Source organism: Sarcophilus harrisii, chromosome 3 (assembly GCF_902635505.1).
Source record: "Sarcophilus harrisii chromosome 3, mSarHar1.11, whole genome shotgun sequence".
NCBI classification, from domain to species: Eukaryota; Metazoa; Chordata; class Mammalia; order Dasyuromorphia; family Dasyuridae; genus Sarcophilus; species Sarcophilus harrisii.
The window spans coordinates 596,187,186-596,200,120 of record NC_045428.1 but is presented as its reverse complement, the minus strand read 5'-3'; positions in this window follow the sequence as shown (position 1 = coordinate 596,200,120).

Sequence of the window (12,935 nt, the reverse complement as noted above, 5' to 3'; positions counted from 1 at the left end):
ATGAAAGGACCCTCTGTTGCCGAGGGATGGCAGGGCCAGCTATGCTGCCCAAAGGCAGTCCCAGGCTACAGCTGAATATGAGAAGGAACCAGCTCATGCTGGTGAGTACAGAAGCAGTAGGATGGGGACACTGTTGACTGTAGGCACTTACAGGAAAGCTTGAGCTCTTGATTTTGGTTTCTGGCCAGAGGGGAGAACTTGAAGGTTATAATCACTGGAGAGTCCTCAAGGAGCAAGGATATTTTCAGCATAGTGTAAAAATGGGGGTCCTGCCTATGGCTTGGAGAGGGAAGGAGGTGCTGAAATTGGCCAAAGTTAAAAAATAACAGTAAGAAGGACCTGAGGCCAGAGATACCGTCCCTTATACCCCAGGACTAGAGCTGATTATAATAACAAGCTTCTAAAAATTAAAAAAAAAAATAAAATAAATATGAGCAAGCAAAAGAGTAAAAAGCCAACATAGAAAACTACTTTGGGAACAGAAAGACTAGGTACAGGGTTCCTTTTCAAAGGAGGATACTGAAGGAAAAAAAAAAAAAAAAAAAAAGCTTCTTCTGCCCCAAAGAGTAATATCAAAAGAGGATAAGAATCTGATAAATCTATAACAGTGTGACTCATTCTGCAATAGGGAAGTTATCAAAATATGTAAAAGGGTGGTTTTCAAAAGGAGAAACCATATATCAATAACCACATGAAAAGATATTCAAAATCTCTACTCCTTGAAAAAATTCAAATTGAAAGCATCAGATTTCCTACCAATGTCAAATAGAAATTGACAGCAGAGTTAATTTGGAGAACTACAAACTGGCTTTATCTTTTATTGTATTGTACTTTTATTTAATTTGTTAAATATTTCCCAATCACATTTTAATCTGATTCTCCACATTTCTAGGCGGCTTGATGCTCTACCTCTAGAAGGTAAATTTGACTCCTCTACACCACAACATCCATGAAATTGACAAAAGATATTAAAAAGTGCCAAAATTAATACTGGCATGGCTATGGCAAAAGAGGCATTCTATTAACATGGATTATAGAGTTGTGAATTGTTTATATGACAATGTTACCCATAAATTCTTTGTAATAAAACCATTGGAATGTTTTTTTTTTTATTTTTAAAAATGTAATGTCAAATAATCACCTGCTTAAAAAGACTGACAGTATATTGGGATACAAAAAAAAATTGTAACTAAAAGCAGAAGTGTTAAGTATTTAATAAGAAACCATGGAAACACAGGGAAAAACCTAATTGGAGAATAAACATAATCTTTTTTATTATAGCATTTTATTGACAAAATATATGCATGGGTAATTTTTCAACATTGTCCCTTGCAAAAATTTCTGTTCCAACTTTTCCCCTCCTTCCTTCCATCCCCTCCCCTAGATGGCAAGTAGTCCCATACATGTTAAACATGGAGTAAACATAGTCTTTAAGAATGTATGGATTAAAGGACAAATAACAGTAATTTCATTAAAGAAAATTATAATAATGAAAACATATTGAAATCTATGGAATACAGCAAAAGCTATAAACTGAGAAAATTTTGTATTTATAAACAACAAAAACAAGAAAAAGCACACCAATGACATGAGTATGTAGTTTAAAAAATTACAAAAAATTTTGATTCTCAATTAAACACTAAACTGTAAAGGTGAAAAATTAAAGTGGAAATTAATAAAATTGACTGTAAGAAAGCCATTTAATTAATAAATAAAATAGGAGTATGAAAAAATCAACAACCATTGGTAATATGATTTTTTTAAAAGAAGAAAACCAAATTATTAGTATCAAAAATGAAAAGGGCAAATATACCATCAAAGAAGATGAAATCAAAGCAGTTATAAGGAATAATTTTGTCCAATTATATGACAGTGCTTAAGTGAAATGGAAGACTATTTACAAAAATACAAACTGCCCAGATTAACTGAAAAGGAAATAGAATATCTAAATAGGACAATTTTAGAAAAAGAAAGTGAACATACCATAAATGAGCTTCTGCAGTTGCTTCTTTTCCTTTTTTTGGTGCCAGCCTTTTATTCAATACAAATGGGTTTCTTAAGAAAAAAAAAGTACCAGAGCCAGAAGAATTTACAAATGCATTTTATCAAAACATTTAAAGACCAAAATTCCAAGATTAAACAAATTATTTGGAATAATAGACAAAGAAAAGATCCTACCAAACTCCTTTTATGAAACTGTGATGCTAATACCTACATCAGAAAAAGTAAAAACAGAGAAAGAAAATTATGGACCAATTTCATAACGAAAATGGATGCAAAAATTGTAAGTAAAATACTAGTGACAGATGATAACAATCTTTACAAAGATTATACATTTTGGCCAAGTGGGATTCATACCAGGAAGGCAGAAACGGTTTATTATATGGAAAACTAGTTACATAATTGATTATGTCAATAATAAAAGTAACAAAAATCCTATGATAATATTAATAGATGCAGAAAAAAGCATTAATAAAGTACAACACTCATTTCTATTAAAAAACACTTGAAAGTATAAGCATAAGTGGACTTTTTCCTTAAATTGTTAAGAAGCATTTACCTAGTATTATCTGAATGGGGATAAGTTAGAAGCCTTCCCAGGAAGATCAGATATGAAACAAAGGTGTGCGCTGTCACCAATATTATTCAGTCTTTTATTGGAAATCCTAGCAAAAGCAATGAGAAGAAAAAGAAATAGACGGAATCAGAACAGGGAATGAGATCATGAAACCATATCTTTTTGCAGATGATATGATGATATACTTAGAAAATCCTAAAACCTCAATTAAAAAGTTAATTGAAATAATTAATCATTTCAGCAAAGTAATAGGATGTAAAGTAAACCCACATAAATCATCACCATTCATATATATATATATATATATATATATGTATATATATTTTACAGGATCTATATAAATAAAACCATAAAAAAGTTTTTGTACAAATAAAACCAGGTTTAAATAAATGATGAAATATAAATTATTCATGTATAGGCAAGGTCAATATAGTAAAAATGACAATTTTTCCAAAATTAAATTAAATTATAATTAAATTATTCCAAAACTTTTACAGAGCTAGAAAAATTAATAACAAACTTTATTTGGAAGAATAAAAGGTCAAGAATACCAAAGGAACTAATGTGAGGAAAATATAAACTGGGAAAGTTCAGTGTACTAGATCTTAAGCTGTATTATAAGGCAATTATCAAAACTATCTGATACATAAAAGAGAGTAGAAATATGATCTACAGCAGCATCTACAGCAGCAAATGAATATGGTTATTCAGTGTTTGATTTACAATTTTGGAATAAGAATTCATCATTTGGTAAAAATTGTTGGGAGAGCTGGAGAAGATGTGGCAAAAATTCAGCATGTACTAATACCTTATACCATTTCCAAGATAAAGTCAATCAATGCATGACCTTGATATAAAAGGAGATAGTACAAGAAAATTTGAAGATCGTGGAATAAATTCCCTATCAGACTAATTGATAACTGAACAAATTTTGAACAAACGAGATAGTATTGTGAGATATAAAATGGATAATTTTGATTACATTAAATGAAAAAGCTTATTTTTAATCAAAGCTTTTTATTTTCAAAACATATGCAAGGATCATTTATCAACATTGACCCTTGCAAAACCTTGTGTTCCAATTGTTTCCCCTCTTCCCTCCATTCCCCTAGATAGCGAGAAATCCAATATATGTTAAACATAGTAAATATATATATAAATTGAATATAAGCATACATATTTACACAATTATCTTGCTGCACAAGAAAAACATAATCAAAAAGTAAGAAAAAAGAGAAAGAAAATAAAATTCAAGCAAACAACAACAAAAGAAGTGAAACTGCTATGTTGTGATCCACACTCATTTCCCACAGTCCTCTCTCTGGGTATAGATGACTCTCATCACAAGATCATTGGAACTGGCCTAAATCATCTCATTATTAAAAAGAGTCACATCCATCAGAATTGATCCTTGTACAATCTTCTTGTTGCCATATACAGTGATCTCCTGGTTCTGCTCATTTCACTCAGCATCAGTTCATGTAAGTCTCCCCAGACCTCTCTGAAATCATGCTGCTGATCGTTTCTTATAGAACAATAATATTCCATAATATTCATATACCATAACTCAGATGAAAAAGGGTTTGCACAAATAAAACAAAAGTAACCAAGATCAGTAGGAAACAGAAACTAATTTTATAGACAGTGCCCCAAATAAAGCTCTAATATCTCAAATATATAAAGAATTTTCTCAAATCCATAAGAATACAGTCATTCCCCAATTGACAAATGGTCAAAGGAAGTGAACAGGCAGTTCTCCAATGACAAATTAAAATAATTAATGCTCATATAAAATAGTCTAAATCATTATTGACTGAAATGTGAATTAAAACTATCTTGAGATATCAAGTTGTCCAAAATGATAGGAGAAAGTGACAAATGTTGGAGGGGATGTGGAAAAATTAGGATCCTATCTCACTCTTGGTATATGTGAGCTAATCCAAGAGATCAAATTCCAAATCCAAGAGATTTGGAATTACGCCTATAGAATTGCTGAACTGTCCCTATACTTTGACTCACCTATAGTACTATAAATTGGGTCTATTTCTCAAGAGATTAGGGAAAATTCTAAAATATTAATAGGAGCTCTCTTTGTGATGACAAATTGTGGAGCCGTCTAGCAATTAGCTAAACAAATTGTGGTATATGTGCATGACAGAATATTATTCTGCTATAACAAATCATCAATGATTTTAGAAAAGCATAGTGAGACCTCCACAAAATCATGAAGAATGAAATGAGCAGAACTGAGAACATGTGTGTGTATATTTATAGATATCTTTGTGTGGATAGAGATAGAGATAGATAGATAGATCTATACAACTATATTGATTTTTTTTAATATGTTGGTTACTTTTGCTAACATGTTTTTTCTTCTCTTTTTTCTTCTTCATTCTAAGGGATAGCTCTCTGGGAAGAGAAAAGGGAATTTCACACTGAGAAATGTAGGTGATGAACAAAGATGTCAATACAAAATTTTTAAAAATTAATTAATTTAATTACTTTAAGACCCATTGCTTTTTGAATCATGTTGAGAGATTTCTCGCTATCTAAGGGAGTGGAGAGAAGAGGGAAACAATTGGAACACAAGGTTTTCTGGTTTTTTTTATTCTGTTTTTTTTAATGGGGACAAAGGATATCTGTCCCATCTACCTAAGAGAGTGGCTGGGGGGCTCAAAGGAAAGAATGTACAGTGCAAAATGCTTTAGAAAACTCTAATATTACTGTTGCAGGTTCATAATAAATGTTTCTCGAATTAATTTAAATCACATCTGAGCCGAAAGTCTTTGGAGAAGAAAGAGAAAGTTGCTGAACAGACAGGCAAGGAAGGGGTAGAGTCAATATCTCCAAATTTTTCCACATCAAGGATCTTCTTAGTTCTCCAGGCAGCCATGATGTAGAGAGGCCACGAAGCCTGAGTTCAAATCCCATCCCAGATATTTACTAACTAGGCAAGACACCTAACCTCTCTGTCCCAATTTCCCCATTCATCAAAAATGGGTTTGACCCAACAGCCTCCCAGATTCCTTGTGTCTCCAAATCTCTGATCCTATTATTGTCTGATTCTTCTGTCTTCTGGAACTCATCTGACTTCACATCACCCCTCCCAGCTTCATGATGGCAAAGGCATGAGGAAATGCTGCAGGGAGTTGTCCTTGGTAAAGAAGGCAAACCTTGGAGCTTTCCCTGAATCATAGAATCCTGGATTTCATTCAGAGCAGAAAGGGGCCTGGGAGACCAGCTAGTCTAACCTGTATCTAAGTAGGAATCCTTTCTGACAAAGGTTCATCACAACTCCACCCAATGGCCTTTAGTGATGGGGAACTTACTCCTTCCCCAGACAGCCCAGCTCACTTGAGACTGGCTTCAATTCTGAGGATGTTTTCCTGGATATTGAACAGAATTTGCTCTCTCTTTCTGTCTCTCTGTCTCTGTCTCTCTGCCTCTGTCTCTGTCTCTGTCTGTCTGTCTGTCTGTCTTTCTCCCTTTCCCTCTCTCTGTCTCTCTCTCTCTTTCTCTCTCTCTCTCTCTCTCTCTCTCTCTCTCTCTCTCTCTCTCTCTCCCATTTCAAAAAGATCAGGTTTATTTTATCTTTCACATGATTTCCCTTTCAAAAACTTGAATATACCCCCAGTCCTCTCTTTTCCAGGACAAGTTTCTGAAATTCCTTTAACTTCTCCTCAAGTAGCATGAGCTTAAGGTCCTTCCTTCCTTCCTTCTTTTGTTAATGGAGAAACTTCCCTTCCCCCCCAAAAAAAATCCCTCCTAAGGAAAAAAAAAATCAGTGTATTAACTGTATCTGAATGCAAATGTGTCATTCCATATTGACAGTCCACCGCCTTAAAGTCCCACTGGCTTTTTTTCTGTGTCACACTCTACCATCACGCAATAAGCATCTTTTCAACAGATAGAAGATAGAAGACTGCACCTGAGTCAGAAGTAGTGTGGCTCAAATTCAGCCTAACACATTTACTCACTCTATGACATCGGGGAAGGCACCTACCTCCTCTCAGTCTCAGTTTCTTCACCTGAATAAGGACAATAATGGCACCTAGATCACAGCACTGTCAAGATTTTACTGTTCAAGTGAAATAATGTTTGCAAACTTGGCAACTTTAAAGTCAGCCAATAAACTTTTATTAAGTGCTTTTTATGTGCCTTTAAAAGTTAGTTATTATTATCAAGAATAATCATTATATTTTTTTCACCCTGTCAATAGGGATCGCGTAGGACATTTTGCTAAGTGCTTTGCCAAAATAGAGAGCAAATCACCTTTGGTTCTCACTTGTGGCTGCCAAAACACATCGGTCCCTGTCTTGTAGCTGATGCCAGAAATTTTTGAAAAGAGTACTAGGCTTGGAGGCAAAAGATTTATATCCATTGAGTTGGTATTTTTTGGTCAAGAGACATTATGGCAAAATGGAAACAGATCTAATCTTAGAGGTTGGTCTCTGCTTGGTAGTAGTTGTATGATCTGAGCCAAAACACTTGGCTTCTCATTGGCTGAGGCAGGAAATCACAAAGAAGCTACCATGGATTAGTACAGAAAGTTCCTCACGGGAGTTCTCTTCTCTGATAAAAATGAAAGTTGTTTTTTTAATTATAAAGCATTGTGTGAGGGACTGGGTATAGACAAAATATAGTTGCTTTTTTGTTTTGTTTTGTTTTGTTTTGCCTTAAGAGGTCACTTTCTATAAGATGTGGGCTTGAAGTCCAGCAGCACTATCTACCAGCTATGTGACATTGGACAAGCTACATTGCCTCCCTGATACTGAATTTCCTCATCTGTTAAATGGGTATAGGACTCCCACTACCTTCTTCACAAAGTTTCTGATATGGAAAGCATCTTGGAAATGGCAGTTTTCCATGATGCTATTGTTTCCAGAGGAGGGATTGACCTGATCATCCCCCCTTTTTTTTCCTGTCTCCTCCCAGCTGAAGCCCATAAAAAGTCCTCTTGTCCTTGGTGTCCTTTGGCTTCTTCCTACTACTGTCAATGAGGAAATTATCAGGGTGTGTAAATAAGGAAATGGAAGTAGGGAAAGTAACAGATAATGGACATAAAAGCCCCCATGGGTAAATTTCCCTTTAACAATTAGCCAGTAGACTCGTTGACTTTTTAGATCAAAGGCATTTACTGAAATAGTGTTAAAAAGCATTAGTTACAAAACATTTATGTCAAAATCAGGTTGCACTCTCTCATAAATATCCCCAACAGAGGGGGAAAGGGGAAGGTAGAGTGGGAATTAATTGAAAATACTAATGTAAATATAATGAGACATATGTACAGGGAATATACTTAGCGAAGACAGTCCTTGATTCCATGCAGAGAATCCAATATTAGCTTTTTCTGGAGGTCTTGCTAAAGTTTCATTTGGAATATGGTTTTACTGATGCCATTATTCACCAGATGCAAGTGATAACTTTGTCAATGACCCCATTCAAAGACCTTTCTGTTTTTGCTCTTCCTTTTTCTCTTAGGAAATACCTTGTTTTCCAAGGCTAGAGCCAGCAAGCCAGCTGGTTGCAATTACAACAACCCTCTGCACTCACCGTCTGGATGAACTCATGCTGCAGATAAATCACAGAACTGGTGATCCCTGAACTCAGACAAGCACCTACAGAAACCAAATCCCAGTCATAAAATTGCTAGAAATGTACTTCTGTCTTTAGGCAAACTTGCCACATCATTGCTATTAACCCTCACTGATGCTGTCATACTTCATGGCTTGATTTTTTGCTTGTAATAATTATATGTATCAAGACTTAGTTTCACTAATACATTGTCGGTGGAATTGTGAACGGACCCAACCATTCTGGAGAGCAATTTGGAAATATGGCCAAAGGTCTATCAAGCTGTGCATACTCTTTGACCCAGCAGTATTACTAGTGGGCTTATATCCCAAAGAGATGTTAAAGGAGGAAAAGGGACCCTTTCCTTTGTGCAAAATGTTTGTGGCAGCCCTTTTTGTAGTGGCAAGGAACTGGAAACTGAGTGGTTGCCCATCAGAATGGCTGAATAAATTACAGTATGTGAATGTGATGGAATATTATTGTTCTATAATGAATGACAAGCAGGATGATTTCAGAGAGGTCTGGAGACAACTTATATGAACTGATGCTGAGTGAAGTAAGCAGAACCAGGAGATCATTGTACACGACAACAGCAAGATTATAGGATGATCAATTCTGATGGACGTGGCTCTTTTCAACAATGGGATGATCCAGGCTAGTTCCAATGGTCTGGTGATGGAAAGAGCCATCCACACCCAGACAGAGGACAGTGGGAACTGAGTGTGGGTCACAACATAGCATTTTCAATCTTTTTGTTGTTGTTTGCTTCCATTTTGTTTTCTTTCTCATTTTTTTCTGGTTTGATTTAATATTTCTTGTGCAACAAGATAATTATATTTGTTTATATACATATATTGGACTTAACATATATTTCTACCATGTTTAACATATATTGGATTACTTGCCATCTAGGGGAGGAGGTGGGGGGGGATCGGAACACAAAGTTTTGCAAGGGTTAATTTCGAAGAATTATCCGTGCACATGTTTTGAAAAATAAAAAAGCTTTAATAAAAAAATTCAAATTAAAAAAAGACAGTCTGATTGCTGTAAGTCTCCTCCATTACAGAGCAGACCCAGTTTGTGTATTTATTTCCCTCCAACAGAATGAAGAAGGCTTTTTCCTATAATCTCTGTGAGCTTTTTGCTATTTTAATTTACTTTATTTTCAGAATTGACAGTTAACATAAAGCTATAATCTCTCTTTGATCATTTATTTTTCAGAGTTGACGACTTCACTGATAAGCAACTCACCAATGCTTGCTTCCACAGCACAAAGTATCAATTGGATCGGTCAATCTTCTACTGGGATGGGTCAAGTAGGTCACTTGGATGTTGATGTGGTTCCTCACTGGGGCCTCAGTGCTTCTGGGCTACACCAGGCAAGGTTTTTGTCTGATGGAATAATTGCTTCCTTAGAGGTCATCAGTGACTCGGCTTTATTCAGGGTGACATGTCTTAGCTGTAATTCCAAGGATTCACTCCGTTGATGGATGCCTTCATTGGTTCAACTGTTTCTGTCACTCTAATGAAACTATTTCAAAATTATTTCTTGTCCCAGGCAATTCAGGTATAATTAAATGTGCTTTTAATTAGAAAGTTGATGAACAAATTTTAATACAAAAATATAATGGAATATTATTTACAAATATGGATTCAGAGAATCATGGGAAGATGTGCCAGGTAAAGTGACTAGGAACGGAAGAACAAATTAAAGTATGACAACAAAAATAATGTGAAGGAAAACTGCTCTAAAAGAGTTCAAAATTCTTTCAGTTTCACGTCCAAAGGGCTCTGAAACTATGCTTACCCTTTGACCAAGAAATACACCTACTAGGTGTTTCCCAAAGAAAAAGAAGAAAAAAGACCTCTATGAGCAAAAATATTTATAGCAATATTTTTTGTGGTGGAAAAAATGGAAATTGAGGGGTGTCATTAATTGGGGAATGACTAAACAAGTTATATATTGTTATCATGTAATATTATGGGGCTATAAAGAAATGATGAGCATGATGCTCTCAATAAAACTTGGAAAAACTTACATGAACTGCTACAAAGTGAAATTAGCAGAACCAGAGAAGCAAGCAACACAGTGTGATGATCTCTTGTGAATAACATAACTAAAAAAAAAAAAAAAGAATAACATAACTAATCTCAGCAATTCAATAATCCAAAAAATTTTTTAAAGGATTTATGATGAAAGATACTGTCCATCTCCAAAGAAAAAACTGGTGGAGGCTAAATGAAGATTGAGGAAACTTTTTCTTTATGTTTCTTGGAGTTTTTTTGTCTGTGTTTTCTTTCACAGTACAACTTAAGTGGAAATGTGTTTTACATGATTCCACATGTATAACCTGTATTAAATTGCTTTTCTTCTCAATAGGGAGAAGAGAAAGAAGAGAGTTTGGAACTCAAAATTTGGGGGGGGGGGAAAGAATATTAAAATTGTCTTTAAATTTAATTGGGGGAGGGGAGGAGCGGAGCACTAGCCCTGAATTCAGGAGGACCTGAGTTCAAATCTAATCTCAGACACTTAACACTTCCTAGCTGTGTGACCCTGGGCAAGTCACTTAACCCCAAATGCCTTAGGGAGAAAAAAAAGATGTAATTGGGGGTAAATTTTAAAAAAAAATTCAGTTCCAACCTGGAGAAACCAGACACCTAAATTCTTGTTCTTCCCACACTTCAAAATTCACACAATGAGACCTTGGTGAAAATTGGATAAATCTTCTGTCAGGCATGTGTGATGGACCGTTCTGCACAGGAGTGCTGTGATTGTTTAATATCAGGTCACTGTGGGAGAAAGGGGGCCTTTGGATTGTCATTTGAGCCGGAACTGGATGTGAATACAAAGGACATTAACCTCAAACTGACTGTTTCCTTCTGGCTGAATTAAGTAAGCACTACTCTGGCCTCTAGGCTAGGAAGAAAGATGAATGTAAGTTCTAGTTTAATTAAAAGACTTGGAGAACAAATTGGGGAGTAGAAGATCAAGAGAGGGAAGGGATGGAATGTTGAAAACTGCCAACAGTGCCAAAGAAAACATTAATTAAGCTATTAACTGTTAATTAACCAAGCTATTAATTAAATAAATAAATAATGCTGTATTCTGTGATCTATGTTCTGGCCTACCATAAATAAGTCATATTAAGCTTAACATTGCTCTATATCCAAGCCATTTCTATATTATAGGGAGAGATATGGAGGGAGAGGGAAGGGAAAGGGATCCAAAATGTCATAATCCTCCATGCTCTAACAAATGGCCCTGTCCCAAGATTTATGGTAACATAGCTATCTTGAACAAGGAAAAGCTATTGGAGAATGAAGTTTCAGTTAACAGTCCATAACTAAACAACCCTATATCTCCAATTTCTTCTTCCTGGACCCCTCTCCTCCAGAGATCAGTAGGGTTCTCCCACAGAGCTACATCAAGAATTCAAACTGAATAGTAGTTTCAACTTTGGTATCATCCTCAGCGCTTCATTCTCTCTCACACATCCCCCATGCAAACAGCTGCCAGATGTAGTATCATCTCCCCTTGGACACTGCCACCATCTTGGTACAGGTCTCCATCATGTTGCATCTGGTGGTAGCATTCACTGAGCGAGTTCAATAACTTCCTGACTGGTCTCCCAGCTTCCTGTTCCTCTCCACTCCAATCAGCAGCCAAAGTGAGCTTCCAAAAACACAGATCTGATTATGTCACCCCACTCATTCAATAAACTCCCATGGCTCCCTGTTCCCTCAAGGATCAAACAGAAAATCCTCTTTTTGGTTTTCAAAGCCTTTCATAACTTGCCTCAAGCTCTCTCTTCTTATCTTCCCATATCTCTTATATCTTAAACTCCTTCATTTATTGCAACAATCTGTGACATTTTAATTCTTTTTTTTTTCCTGATGCAATTGGGGTTAAGTGACTTACCCATTGTCACACAGCTAGAAAGTGTTAAGTGTCTGAGGTCAAATTTGAACTCAGGTCCTCCTGACTTGGGGGTTGGTGCTCTATCCATGGTGCCACCTAGCTGTCCCTATTTCTTATTTCTTAGACAAGACAATCCATCTCCAAAATTGGGGATTTTTTTCCTGGTTGTTCTCCCATGTCGAGTAGTCTTTTCCTCCTCATCTTAAAACTTCTAGCTTCCATCAAGTCTCAGTTAAAATCTCACTTTCTCTAAGAAAAACTTTCCTAATCCACCTTTATCTTAGTGTCTTCCCTCCGAGATTGCCTCCAATTTGACCTTTTCTATATGAGTGGCTAGATAGTGCAGTAAATAGAGTTTTAGAGCCAAAGTCAAGAAGATCTGAATTAAAATCTGTCCTCAAGCACTTCTTAGCTATGTGACCCTGGGCAAGTCATTTAACCCTATTTGCCTCAGTTTCCTCATATGTAAAATGAGCTGGAGAAGGAAATCACAAACTACTTTAGTATCTCTGCCAAGAAAACCCCAAATAGGGTCACAGAGTCAGATATGACTGAAAAATTAACTGAACAATGATATGACAAAGAGGGATTAGATTTGTCTTGTTTGACCCCAGAAAACAGAAGCGGGAGCACAAATGGGATCAATAAAGAGACAAATTGTGACTGAATGTGAAGGAAATTGTCCCAGAGACAACCGACCCCAAATTGAAGAGACTTCTGCTCCAATATGGGTGAGAATGTACATCTTTGAAAATTCATGACTTTGGTTCCATGTCAGAAAAGCTTTCTTTATTAAGTCAACAAATACACCACTAGAGTCATACATTTCATCAAGAAATTAAGGAGAAAGTAAATTAAAGTTGA